The sequence below is a fragment of the Arachis hypogaea genome, chromosome 2 (assembly GCF_003086295.3).
Source record: "Arachis hypogaea cultivar Tifrunner chromosome 2, arahy.Tifrunner.gnm2.J5K5, whole genome shotgun sequence".
NCBI classification, from domain to species: Eukaryota; Viridiplantae; Streptophyta; class Magnoliopsida; order Fabales; family Fabaceae; genus Arachis; species Arachis hypogaea.
Window position 1 is genome coordinate 71,002,674 of NC_092037.1, and position 12,965 is coordinate 71,015,638.

A 12,965-nucleotide genomic window follows, 5' to 3' on the forward strand; every position below is an offset into this window, starting at 1 on the left:
CTGTCACAATTAAGCACAAACACTCGGGAATCTTTATAGAGAGTAGGCCAGTAGAAGCCACATTGGAGGACTCTTGTGGCTGTTCGCTCACTTCCAAAATGTCCTCCATACTATGATCCATGGCAGTGCCATATGATCTTCTGCGCTTCTTCCTTAGGCACACATCTACGGATTACTCCGTCTGCACATCTCTTGAAGAGATATGGTTCATCCCAAAGATAGTACTTTGCATCTGTGATCAATTTCTTTGATTGCTGCCTATTGTACTCTTTGGGTATGAACCTCACTGCCTTGTAGTTTGCAATATCTGCAAACCATGGCACTTCCTGGATAGCAAAGAGTTGCTCATCCGGAAAGGTTTCAGAGATCTCAGTAAGAGGGAGGGACGCCCCTTCTACTGGTTCTATTCGGGACAGGTGATATGCTACTTGATTTTCTATCCCTTTTCTGTCTCTTATTTCTATATCAAACTCTTGCAGAAGCAACATCCATCTTATAAGTCTAGGTTTTGAATCCTGCTTTGTGAGTAGATATTTAAGAGCAGCATGATCAGTGTACACAATCACTTTTGATCCTACTAAATAAGATTTGAATTTGTCAATGGCGTAAACCACTGCAAGTAGCTCTTTTTCTGTGGTTGTGTAATTCTTCTATGCGTCATTTAGAACACGGCTGGCATAGTAAATGACATGCAGAAGCTTGTCATGCCTTTGTCCCAACACTGCACCAATGGCATAGTCACTGGCATCACACATTAGTTCAAATGGCAATGTCCAGTTTGGTGTAGAAATGATTGGTGCTGTGACCAATTTAGCTTTCAGAGTCTCAAATGCCTGCAGACACTCCTTATCAAAGACGAATGGCGTGTCAGCAGCTAGCAGGTTGCTCAGAGGTTTGGCGATTTTTGAAAAATCCTTTATAAACCTTCTATAGAATCCTGCATGCCCTAGAAAGCTTTTGATTGCCTTAACATTGGCAGGTGGTGGTCATTTTTCAATTACCTCTACCTTAGCTTGATCCACCTCTATTCCCTTGTTTAATATTTTGTGCCCAAGGACAATTCCTTCAGTCACCATAAAGTGACATTTTTCCCAGTTTAAAACCAGGTTAGTCTCTCGGCATCTTTTCAGAACAAGTGCTAAATGGTTAAGGCAGGAGCTGAATGAGTCTCCAAATACTGAAAAGTCATCCATGAAGACTTCCAGAAACTTCTCTACCATATCAGAAAAGATAGAGAGCATGCACCTTTGAAAGGTTGCAGGTGCATTGCACAAGCCAAATGGCATCCTTCTGTATGCAAATACTCCAGATGGACATGTGAATGCCGTTTTCTCTTGATCCTGGGGATCTACTGCAATTTGATTATAACCTGAATATCCATCCAGGAAGCAGTAGTATTCATGACCTGCTAGTCTTTCTAGCATCTGGTCTATGAATGGTAAAGGAAAATGATCATTTCTGGTGGCTGTATTGAGCCTTCTATAATCAATACACATACGCCACCCTGTAACTGTTCTTGTAGGAACCAGTTCATTGTTTTCATTGTGAACCACTGTCATGCCACCTTTCTTAGGGATAACTTGGACAGGGCTCACCCAGGGGCTGTCAGAAATAGGATAAATAATCCCAGCCTCTAGTAATTTAGTGACCTCCTTCTGCATCACTTCCTTCATGGCTGGATTCAGCCGCCTTTGTGGTTGAACCACTGGCTTGGCGTCACCCTCCAATAGGATCTTGTGCATGCATCTGGCTGGGCTAATGCCCTTAAGATCACTGATGGACCACCCAAGAGCTATCTTGTGTGTCCTTAGCACTTGAATTAGTGCTTCCTCTTCCTGTGGCTCTAGGGTAGAGCTTATGATTACAGGAAAGGTATCACCTTCTCCCAGAAATGCATATTTCAGAGATGGTGGTAATGGTTTGAGCTCAGGTTTGGGAGGTTTCTCCTCTTCCTGAGGGATTTTCAGAGGTTCTATTATTCTCTCTGATTCCTCCAAATCAGGCTGAACATCTTTAAAGATGTCCTCTAACTCTGATTTGAGACTCTCAGCCATATTGACCTCTCTCACCAGAGAGTCAATGATATCAACACTCATGCAGTCATTTGGGGTGTCTGGATGTTGCATAGCTTTGACAACATTCAACTTGAACTCCTCCTCATTGACTCTCAGGGTTACTTTCCCTTTTTGGACGTCAATGAGGGTTCGGCCAGTTGCTAGGAAAGGTCTTCCTAGAATGAGAGTTGCACTCTTGTGCTCCTCCATTTCCAGCACCACAAAGTCAGTAGGAAAGGCAAATGGCCCAACCTTGACAATCATGTCTTCAATCACGCCTGATGGGTATTTAATGGAGCCATCAGCAAGTTGAAGACATATCCGGGTTAGTTTGACTTCTTCAGTCAAGCCAAGTTTTGTGATAATAGATGCAGGTATTAGGTTGATACTTGCCCCAAGGTCACACAGAGCTTGCTTGGTGCAATTACCCTCTAATGTGCATGGTATCATGAAGCTCCCGGGATCTTTAAGCTTCTCAGGTAAGCTTTTCAAAATGACTGCACTGCATTCTTCAGTGAGGTAAACTTTTTTAGTCTCCCTCCAATCCTTCTTATGACTTAAGATCTCTTTCATGAACTTAGCATAAGAGTGCATTTGCTCAAGTGCTTCTGCAAACAGAATCTTTATTTCAAGAGTCCTGAGATAGTCTACAAAGCGGGCAAATTGCTTATCCTGTTCCGCTTGGCAGAGTTTTTGAGGATAAGGCATTTTGGCTTTGTATTCCTCAACCTTAGTTGCTGCAGGTTTATTACCTGTAGAAGTGGGTTGGGAAGCCTTTTTAGAAGGGTTGTTATCAGCACTTGTATGTGACTGATCTCCCACTGGTGTTTGAATGCCAGGGGTGGAAGCTAGAGTGGCGTTAGACGCCAACTCCTTATCTGTTACTGGCGTCTGAGCGCCAGAACTATGCTTCCCTTGGGCGTTCAACGCCGGATTCATGCTTGTTTCTGGCGTTGAACGCCAGAAATGAGCATGGTCTGGGCGTTCAGCGCCAGCCTTATTCCTCTCTGGGCTCTGATTGTCCTCAGAGGGATTTTGAGTAGCCATTTGTTCATTTCTTGGCTTCCTGCTGCTTTGAAGTGAGGTATTTAATATTTTCCCACTTCTTAATTGAACTGCTTGGCATTCTTCTGCTATTTGTTTTGACAGTTGCCTTTCTGTTTGCTTTAACTGTACTTCCATATTCCTGTTAGCCATTCTTGTTTCCTGTAGTATTTCCTTGAATTCGGCTAGCTGCTGGGTTAAAAAATCTAATTGCTGATTGAATTCATTAGCCTGATCCACAGGACTGAGTTCAGCAGTTACTGTTTTAGCTTCTTCTTTCATGGAGGATTCACTGCTTAGGTACATATGCTGATTTTTGGCGACCGTATCAATAAGCTCCTGAGCTTCTTCAATTATTTTTCTCATATGTATAGATCCACCAGCTGAGTGATCTAGAGAAATCTGAGCTTTTTCTGTAAGCCCATAGTAGAAGATGTCTAATTGCACCCACTCTGAAAACATCTCAGAGGGGCATTTTCTTAGCATCTCTCTGTATCTCTCCCAGGCATCATAAAGGGATTCATTATCTCCTTGTTTGAAGCCTTGGATTCTTAGCCTTAGCTGTGTCATCCGTTTTGGAGGAAAATAGTGATTCAGGAATTTTTCTGACAGCTGTTTTCATGTCTTTATGCTGTTCTTAGGTTGGTTATTTAACCACCTCTTAGCTTGATCTTTTACAGCAAATGGAAACAGTAATAATCTGTAGACATTCTGATCTACTTCCTTATCATGTACTGTGTTAGCAATTTGCAAAAATTGTGCCAGAAACTCTGTAGGTTCTTCCTGTGGAAGACCGGAATACTGGCAGCTTTGCTGCACCATGATAATGAGCTGAGGATTCAACTCAAAGCTACTAACTCCAATGGAGGGTATACAGATACTACTCCCATATGAAGCAGTAGTGGGGTTAGCATATGACCCCAGAGTCCTCCTGGACTGTTCATTTCCACTTAGTTCCATGATGGAATAAAGGAGATGGTATGGATGTTGATATTATTTATTTTATAAAAATTTATTTTATAAAATAAAGTAAAAATAAAACAAATAAAAATGAAATAAAATAAATAAAAAATGAAAATATTTTTTATTTTTTATTTTTTTTGAAAATTTTCGAAAAATTTTAAAATTGAAATCTGAAATTTTAATATAAAAATTTCGAAATTATTGTTTAAAATTAGTTAGAAAAGATATTTTTTTTGAATTTTGAATTATATGATGAAAGAGAAAAACATATAAAAGACACAAGACTTAAAATTTTTAGATCTAGTGCTCCTTATTTTCAAAAATTTTGGAGGGAAAACACCAAGGAACACCAAACTTAAAAATTTTGAGATCAAAACACAAGAAAGACTCAAGAACACCTTGAAGATTCACAAGAACACCAAGAACAACAGAAAGAACACCAAACTTAAAATTTTTAGAAAACCAAGACAAATTTTCGAAAATTAAAGAAAAATTAACAAGAAAACACCAAACTTAGAGTTTGGCACAAGATTCAATCAAAGAAAAATTATTTTTGAAAAAGAGTTTTAAAAGAAGATGCCCAATTGCCAAGAACATAAGCCAACGCTATAACCAACTGAGCTAAAAATGTAACGTATTTTAAAGATGTATTATTTTTGTGGATAAAAGAATAATTTTTGAAAGTTAATGTTTTGAAAAAGCACAAGAAAAACAAGAAAAGACACAAAACAAGAAAAACTCAAGATCAAACAGGAAAAATAAACAAGAACAACTTGAAGATCAATGAAGAACAAAGAACACAAGTTCGAAAATAAAAAAAAAATATAAAATATGCAATTAACACCAAACTTTGAACAAGACACTAAACTCACGAAAGGAAATTAAAAATTGATAAAGAAAAATAATATTTTTTTGAAAATTTTTTTTTGAAAAGAAATTATCCTATCAGAATTTAATGACTCTATAGTGACAAAAATAAATTATTCCTAATCTAAGAAATAAAATAAACCTTTAGTTGTTCAAACTCGAATAATCCCCGGCAACGGCGCCAAAAACTTGGTGCACGAATTTGTAATCCGTACAACTAACCAGCAAGTGCACTGGGTCGTCCAAGTAATACCTTACGTGAGTAAGGGTCGATCCCACGGAGATTATTGGTTTGAAACAAACTATGTTTATTTTATTAATCTTAGTCAGGATGCCAATAAGATTATTTGGATTTAATTGTAAGAAGTAAAAGTATTTGGAATAAGGAATTGTTACTTTATTAATGAAGAATATGTTGGAGTTTTGGAGATGCTTTGTCCTCTGAATTTCTGCAATGTAATATTCAACTCAATTGTTTGTACAGTTCCATACATGGCAAGCTGTATGTAGGGTGTCACTATTGTCAGTGGCTACTTCCCATCCTCTCAGTGAAAACGGTCCAGATGCTCTGTCACAGCACGGGTAATCAGCTGTTGGTTCTCGATCATGTTGGAATAGGATCCATTGATCCTTTTGCGTTTGTGGTAGCGCGAAATTGTGATCAATACTTTTCACAAATCAAATAATCCCCAGTAATGAATCCAAAAACTTGGTGTTCAATACCATGGCATAAACACAACTTCGCACAACTAACCAGCAAGTGTACTGGGTCGTCCAAGTAATAAACCTTACGCGAGTAAGGGTCGATCCCACAGAGATTGTTGGTATGAAGCAAGCTATGGTCACCTTGTAAATCTTAGTCAGGCAAACTCAAATGGGTATGGTGATAAACGCATAAAACATAAAGATAAAGATAGAGATACTTATGTAATTCATTGGTAGGAACTTCAGATAAGCGTATGAAGATGCCTTCCCTTCCGTCTCTCTGCTTTCCTACTGTCTTCATCCAATCCTTCCTACTCCTTTCCATGGCAAGCTTAAGCAAGGGTTTCACCGTTGTCAGTGGCTACCTCCCATCCTCTCAGTGGAAATGTTCAACGCACCCTGTCACGGCACGGCTATCCATCTGTCGGTTCTCAATCAGGCCGGAATAGAATCCAGTGATTCTTTTGCGTCTGTCACTAACGCCCCGCCCTCAGGAGTTTGAAGCACGTCACAGTCATTCAATCATTGAATCCTACTCAGAATACCACAGACAAGGTTAGACCTTCCGGATTCTCTTGAATGCCGCCATCAGTTCTAGCCTATACCACGAAGACTCTGATCTCACGGAATGGCTGGCTCGTTTGTCAGGTGAGCACTCGGTTGTCAGGCGATCAACCATGCATCGTGTATCAGGAATCCAAGAGATATTCACCCAATCGAAGGTAGAACGGAGGTGGTTGTCAGTCACACGTTCATAGGTGAGAATGATGATGAGTGTCACGGATCATCACATTCATCAAGTTGAAGAACAAGTGATATCTTAGAACAAGAACAAGCGGAATTGAATAGAAGAACAATAGTAATTGCATTAATACTCGATGTACAGCAGAGCTCCACACCTTAATCTATGGTGTGTAGAAACTCCACCGTTGAAAATACATAAGTGATAGTGTGATCATTGGCTTCGGCCCCATAGAGGGAACCAGAAGAACCAAGATCTGATCTAAGAACTAGATGTCCAAAGATGATCCTAAGATCGAAAAATGATCAAAAGATGAAAATACAATAGTAAAAGGTCCTACTTATAGAGAACTAGTAGCCTAGGGTGTACAGAGATGAGTAAATGACATAAAAATCCACTTCCGGGCCCACTTGGTGTGTGCTTGGGCTGAGCATTGATGCATTTTCGTGTAGAGACTCTCCTTGGAGTTAAACGCCAGCTTTTATGCCAGTTTGGGCGTTTAACTCCCATTTTGGTGCCAGTTCCGGCGTTTAACGCTGGGATTTCTGAGGGTGACTTTGAACGCCGGTTTGGGCCATCAAATCTTGGGCAAAGTATGGACTATCATATATTGCTGGAAAGCCCAGGATGTCTACTTTCCAAAGCCGTTGAGAGCGCGCTAATTGGGCTTCTGTAGCTCCAGAAAATCCACTTCGAGTGCAGGGAGGTCAGAATCCAACAGCATCTGCAGTCCTTTTTGGTCTCTGAATCAGATTTTTGCTCAGGTCCCTCAATTTCAGCCAGAAAATACCTGAAATCACAGAAAAATACACAAACTCATAGTAAAGTCTAGAAAAGTGAATTTTAACTAAAAACTAATAAAAATATACTAAAAACTAACTAGATCATACCAAAAACATACTAAAAATAATGCCAAAAAGCGTACAAATTATCCGCTCATCACAACACCAAACTTAAATTGTTGCTTGTCCTCAAGCAACTGAAAATCAAATAAGATAAAAAGAAGAGAATATGCAATGAATTCCAAAAACATCCATGAAGATCAATATTAATTAGATGAGCGGGGCTTTTAGCTTTTTGCCTCTGAACAGTTTTGGCATCTCACTCTATCCTTTGAAATTCAGAATGATTGGCTTCTTTAGGAACTCAGAATCCAGATAGTGTCATTGATTCTCCTAGTTAAGTATGATGATTCTTGAACACAGCTACTTATTGAGTCTTGGCCGTGGCCCAAAGCACTCTGTCTTCCAGTATTACCACCGGATACATACATGCCACAGACACATAATTGGGTGAACCTTTTCAGATTGTGACTCAACTTTGCTAGAGTCCCCAATTAGAGGTGTCCAGGGTTCTTAAGCACACTCTTTTTGCCTTGGATCACAACTTTATTTCCTTCTTTTTCTTTCTTTTTTCTTTTTCTTTTCGAATTTTTTTTTTGTATTCACTGCTTTTTCTTGCTTCAAGAATCATTTTTGTGATTTTTCAGATCCTCAGTAACATGTCTCCTTTTTCATCATTCTTTCAAGAGCCAACATTCATGAACCATAAATTCAAAAGACATATGCACTGTTTAAGCATACATTCAGAAGACAAAAGTAATGCCACCACATCAAAATAATTAAACTGTTATAAAATTCAAAATTCATGCAATTCTTCTCTTTTTTAATTAAGAACATTTTTTATTTAAGAGAGGTGATGGATTCATAGGACATTCATAACTTTAAGGCATAGACACTAAGACACTAATGATCACAAGACACAAACATGGACAAACATAAGCATTAATTTTCGAAAAACAGAAAAATAAAGAACAAGGAAATTAAAGAACGGGTCCACCTTAGTGATGGCGGCTTGTTCTTCCTCTTGAAGATCCTATGGAGTGCTTGAGCTCCTCAATGTCTCTTCCTTGTCTTTGTTGCTCCTCTCTCATGATTCTTTGATCTTCTCTAATTTCATGGAGGAGAACAGAGTGTTCTTGGTGCTCCACCCTTAGTTGTCCTATGTTGGAACTCAATTCTCCTAGGGAGGTGTTTAGTTGCTCCCAATAGTTTTGTGGAGAAAAGTGCATCTCTTGAGGCATCTCAGGGATTTGATGATGAGAGGGGTCTCTTTTTTGCTATATCCTCTTCTTAGTGATGGGCTTGTCCTCATCAATGGTGATGTCTCCCTCCATGTCAACTTCAACTGAATAACAGAGGTGACAAATGAGATGAGGAAAGGCTAACCTTGCCAAGGTAGAGGACTTGTCCGCCACCTTATAAAGTTCTTGGGATATCACCTCATGAACTTCTATTTCTTCTCCAATCATGATGCTCTGAATCATGATAGCCCAGTCTATGGTAACTTCGGACCGGTTGCTAGTGGGGATGATTGAGCGTTGGATAAACTCCAACCATCCTCTAGCCACGGGTTTGAGGTCATGCCTTCTCAATTGAACCGGCTTTCCTCTTGAATCTCTCTTCCATTGGGCGCCCTCTTCACAAATAACTGTGAGGACTTGGTCCAACCTTTGATCAAAGTTGACCCTTCTAGTGTATGGATGTTCATCTCCTTGCATCATGGGCAAATTGAATGCCATCCTTACACTTTCCGGACTAAAATCCAAGTATTTCCCCCGAACCATAGTAAGATAGTTCTTTGGATCCGGGTTCACACTTTGATCATGGTTCTTGGTGATCCATGCATTGGCATAGAACTCTTGAACCATTAAGATTCTGACTTGTTGAATGGGGTTGGTAAGAACTTCCCAACCTCTTCTTCGGATCTCATGTCGGATCTCTGGATATTCACTCTTTTTGAGTGAAAAAGGGACCTCGGGGATCACCTTCTTCAAGGCCACAACTTCATAGAAGTGGTCTTGATGCACCATTGAGATGAATCTTTCCATCTCCCATGACTCGGAGGTGGAAGCTTTTGCCTTCCCTTTCCTCTTTCTAGAGGTTTCTCCGGCCTTGGATGCCATAAATGGTTATGGAAAAACAAAAAGCAATGCTTTTACCACACCAAACTTAAAAGGTTTGCTCGTCCTCGAGCAAAATAAGAAAGAAGAGAGTAGAAGAAGAAGAAATGAAGGAGATGGGAATGGCTTTTGTTTTCGGCCAAGAAGGGGAAGAAGTGGTGTGTAGGTTGTGTGAAAATGAAGGAGTGAAGATGGGTTTATATAGGAGAGGGGGAAGGGTAAGGTTCGGTCAAGTGAGGGTGGGTTTGGGTGGGAAAGTGGTTTGAATTTGAATGGTGAGGTAGGTGGGGTTTTATGAAGGATGGATGTGAGTGGTGAAGAGAAAGATGGGATTTGATAGGTGAAGGGTTTTTGGGGAAGAGGTGTTGAGGTGATTGGTGAATGGGTGAAGAAGAGAGAGAGTCGTGGGGTAGGTGGGGATCCTGTGGGGTCCACAGATCCTGAGGTGTCAAGGAAAAGTCATCCCTGCACCAAATGGCAAGCAAAATTGCGTTTTTAGCCATTTCTGGCGTTAAACGCCGGGCTGGTGCCCATTTCTGGCGTTTAACGCCAGCTTGTTGCCCTTTTCTGGCGTTTAACGCCAGTCTGGTGCCCCTTTCTGGCGTTAAACGCCCAGAATGGTGCCAGACTGGGTGTTAAACGCCCATCTGCTAACCTTACTGGCGTTTAAACGCCAGTAGGTGCGTCCTCCAGGGTGTGCTGTTTTTCTTTCTATTTTTCATTCTGTTTTTGCTTTTTTCATTGATTTTGTGACTTCTCATGATCATCAACCTACAAAAGACATAAAATAACAAAAGAAAATAGTTAATTATAAAACATTGGGTTGCCTCCCAACAAGCGCTTCTTTAGTGTCATTAGCTTGACAGAGGACTCTCATGGAGCCTCAGAAATGCTCAGAGCTATGTTGGAACCTCCCAACACCAAACTTAGAGTTTGAATGTGGGGTTTCAACACCAAACTTAGAAGTTGGTTGTGGCCTCCCAACACCAAACTTAGAGTTTGACTGTGGGGGCTCTGTTTGGCTCTGTTTTGAGAGAAGCTCTTCATGCTTCCTCTCCATGATGACAGAGGGATATCCTTGAGCCTTAAACACCAAGGATTCTTCATTCACTTGAATGATCAACTCTCCTCTATCAACATCAATCACAGCCCTTGCTGTGGCTAGGAAGGGTCTGCCAAGGATGATGGATTCATCCATGCACTTCCCAGTCTCTAGGACTATGAAATCAGTAGGGATTTAATGGTCTTCAACTTTAACCAGAACATCCTCTACAAGTCCATAGGCTTGTTTTCTTGAATTACCTGCCATCTCTAGTGAGATTTTTGCAGCTTGCACCTTAGAGATCCCTAACTTCTCCATTACAGAGAGAGGCATGAGGTTTACACTTGACCCTAAGTCACACAAGGCCTTCTTGAAAGTCATGGTGCCTATGGTACAAGGTATTGAAAACTTCCCAGGATCTTGTCACTTTTGAGGTAGTCTCTGCCTAGACAAGTTATCCAGTTCTTTGGTGAGCAAAGGGGCTTCATCCTCCCAAGTCTCATTTCCAAATAACTTGTCATTTAGCTTCATGATTGCTCCAAGATATTTAGCAACTTGCTCTTCAGTGACATACTCATCCTCTTCAGAGGAAGAAAACTCATTAAAGCTCATGAATGGCAGAAGTAAGTCCAATGGAATCTCTATGGTCTCATTTTGAGCCTCAGATTCCCATGGTTCCTCATTGGGGAACTCATTGGAGGCCAGTGGACGTCCATTGAGGTCTTCCTCAGTGGCGTTCACTGCCTCTCCTTCCTCCCAAAATTCGGCCTTGTTGATGGCCTTACACTCTCCTTTTGGATTTTCTTCTGTATTGCTTGGAAGAGTACTAGGAGGGAGTTCAGTAATTTTCTTGCTCAGCTGTCCCACTTGTGCCTCCAAGTTTCTAATGGAGGACCTTGTTTCAGTCATGAAACTTTGAGTGGTTTTGATTAGATCAGAGACCATGGTTGCTAAGTCAGAGGTATTCTGCTTAGAACTCTCTGTCTGTTGCTGAGAAGATGATGGAAAAGGCTTGCTATTGCTAAACCTGTTTCTTCCACCATTATTATTGTTGAAACCTTGTTGAGGTCTCTGTTGATCCTTCCATGAGAAGTTTGGATGATTTCTCCATGAAGGATTATAGGTGTTTCCATAGGATTCTCCCATGTAATTCACCTCTTCCATTGAAGGGTTCTCAGGATCATAAGCTTCGTCCTCAGATGAAGCCTCCTTAGTACTGCTTGGTGCATTTTGCATTCCAGACAGACTTTGAGAAATCATATTGACTTGTTGGGTCAATATTTTGTTCTGAGCCAATATGGCATTCAGAGTGTCAATCTCAAGAACTCCTTTCTTCTGACTAGTCCCATTGTTCACAGGATTTCTTTCAGGAGTGTACATGAATTGGTTATTTGCAACCATTTCAATCAGCTCTTGAGCTTCTGTAGGCGTCTTCTTCAGATGAAGAGAGCCTCCAGCAGAGCTATCCAAAGACATTTTGGATAGTTCAGAGAGACCATCATAGAAAATACCTATGATGCTCCATTCAGAAAGCATATCAGTGGGACACTTTCTGATTAATTGTTTGTATCTTTCCCAAGCTTCATAGAGGGATTCTCCTTCCTTCTGTCTGAAGGTTTGGACTTCCACTCTAAGCTTACTCAATTTTTGAGGTGGAAAGAATTTTGCCAAGAAGGCATTGACTAGCTTTTCCCAAGAGTCCAGGCTTTCTTTAGGTTGAGAGTCCAACCATGTCCTAGCTCTGTCTCTTACAGCAAAAGGGAATAGCATAAGTCTGTAGACCTCAGGGTCAACCCCATTAGTCTTGACTGTGTCACAGATTTGCAAGAATTCAGCTAAAAACTGATGAGGATCTTCCAATGGAAGTCCATGGAACTTGCAATTCTGTTGCATTAGAGAAACTAATTGAGGCTTAAGCTCAAAGTTGTTTGCTCCAATGGCAGGGATAGAGATGCTTCTCCCATAGAAGTCGGGAGTAGGTGCAGTAAAGTCACCCAGCACCTTCCTTGCATTGTTGGCATTGTTGTTGTTTTCGGCTGCCATATGTTCTTCTTCTTTGAAGATTTCTGTTAGGCCCTCTACAGAGATTTGTGCCTTAGCTTCTCTTAGTTTTCGTTTCAAGGTCCTTTCAGGTTCAGGATCAGCCTCAACAAGAATGCTTTTGTCTTTGCTCCTGCTCATAAGAAAGAGAAGGGAACAAGAAAATGTGGAATCCTCTATATCACAGTATAGAGATTCCTTTAGGTGTCAGAGGAAAAGAAAAGTAGAAGATAGAAGTAGAAAATTCGAACTTATCAAAGGAGATGGAGTTCGAATTTTGCATTAAGGAATAGTGTTAGTCCATAAATAGAAGGATGTGAGAAGAAGGGAAGTGATTTTCGAAAATTAAGTAAGAAATTTTGAAAACATTTTGAAAAACACTAAATTGATTTTCGAAAACCAAGAGTGGAAAAGAAAACAAGTGATTTTTGAAAAAGATTTTGAAATTAGAAATCAAAAAGATTTGATTGAAAATTATTTTGAAAAAGATGTGGTTAAGAAGATATGATTGGTTTTAAAAAGATGTGATTGAGAAGATATGATTTG

At 40.3% G+C, this 12,965-nt stretch overlaps 1 non-coding gene across 1 annotated transcript; it reads left to right on the forward strand.

The window, feature by feature from the left end:
- The first annotated feature begins 11,909 nt into the window (after positions 1-11,909).
- On the forward strand, positions 11,910-12,017 carry LOC112764250 (small nucleolar RNA R71). The gene has a single exon (XR_003183066.1). It is a non-coding gene; the product is annotated as a small nucleolar RNA R71 (small nucleolar RNA).
- The last annotated feature ends 948 nt before the right edge of the window (positions 12,018-12,965 follow it).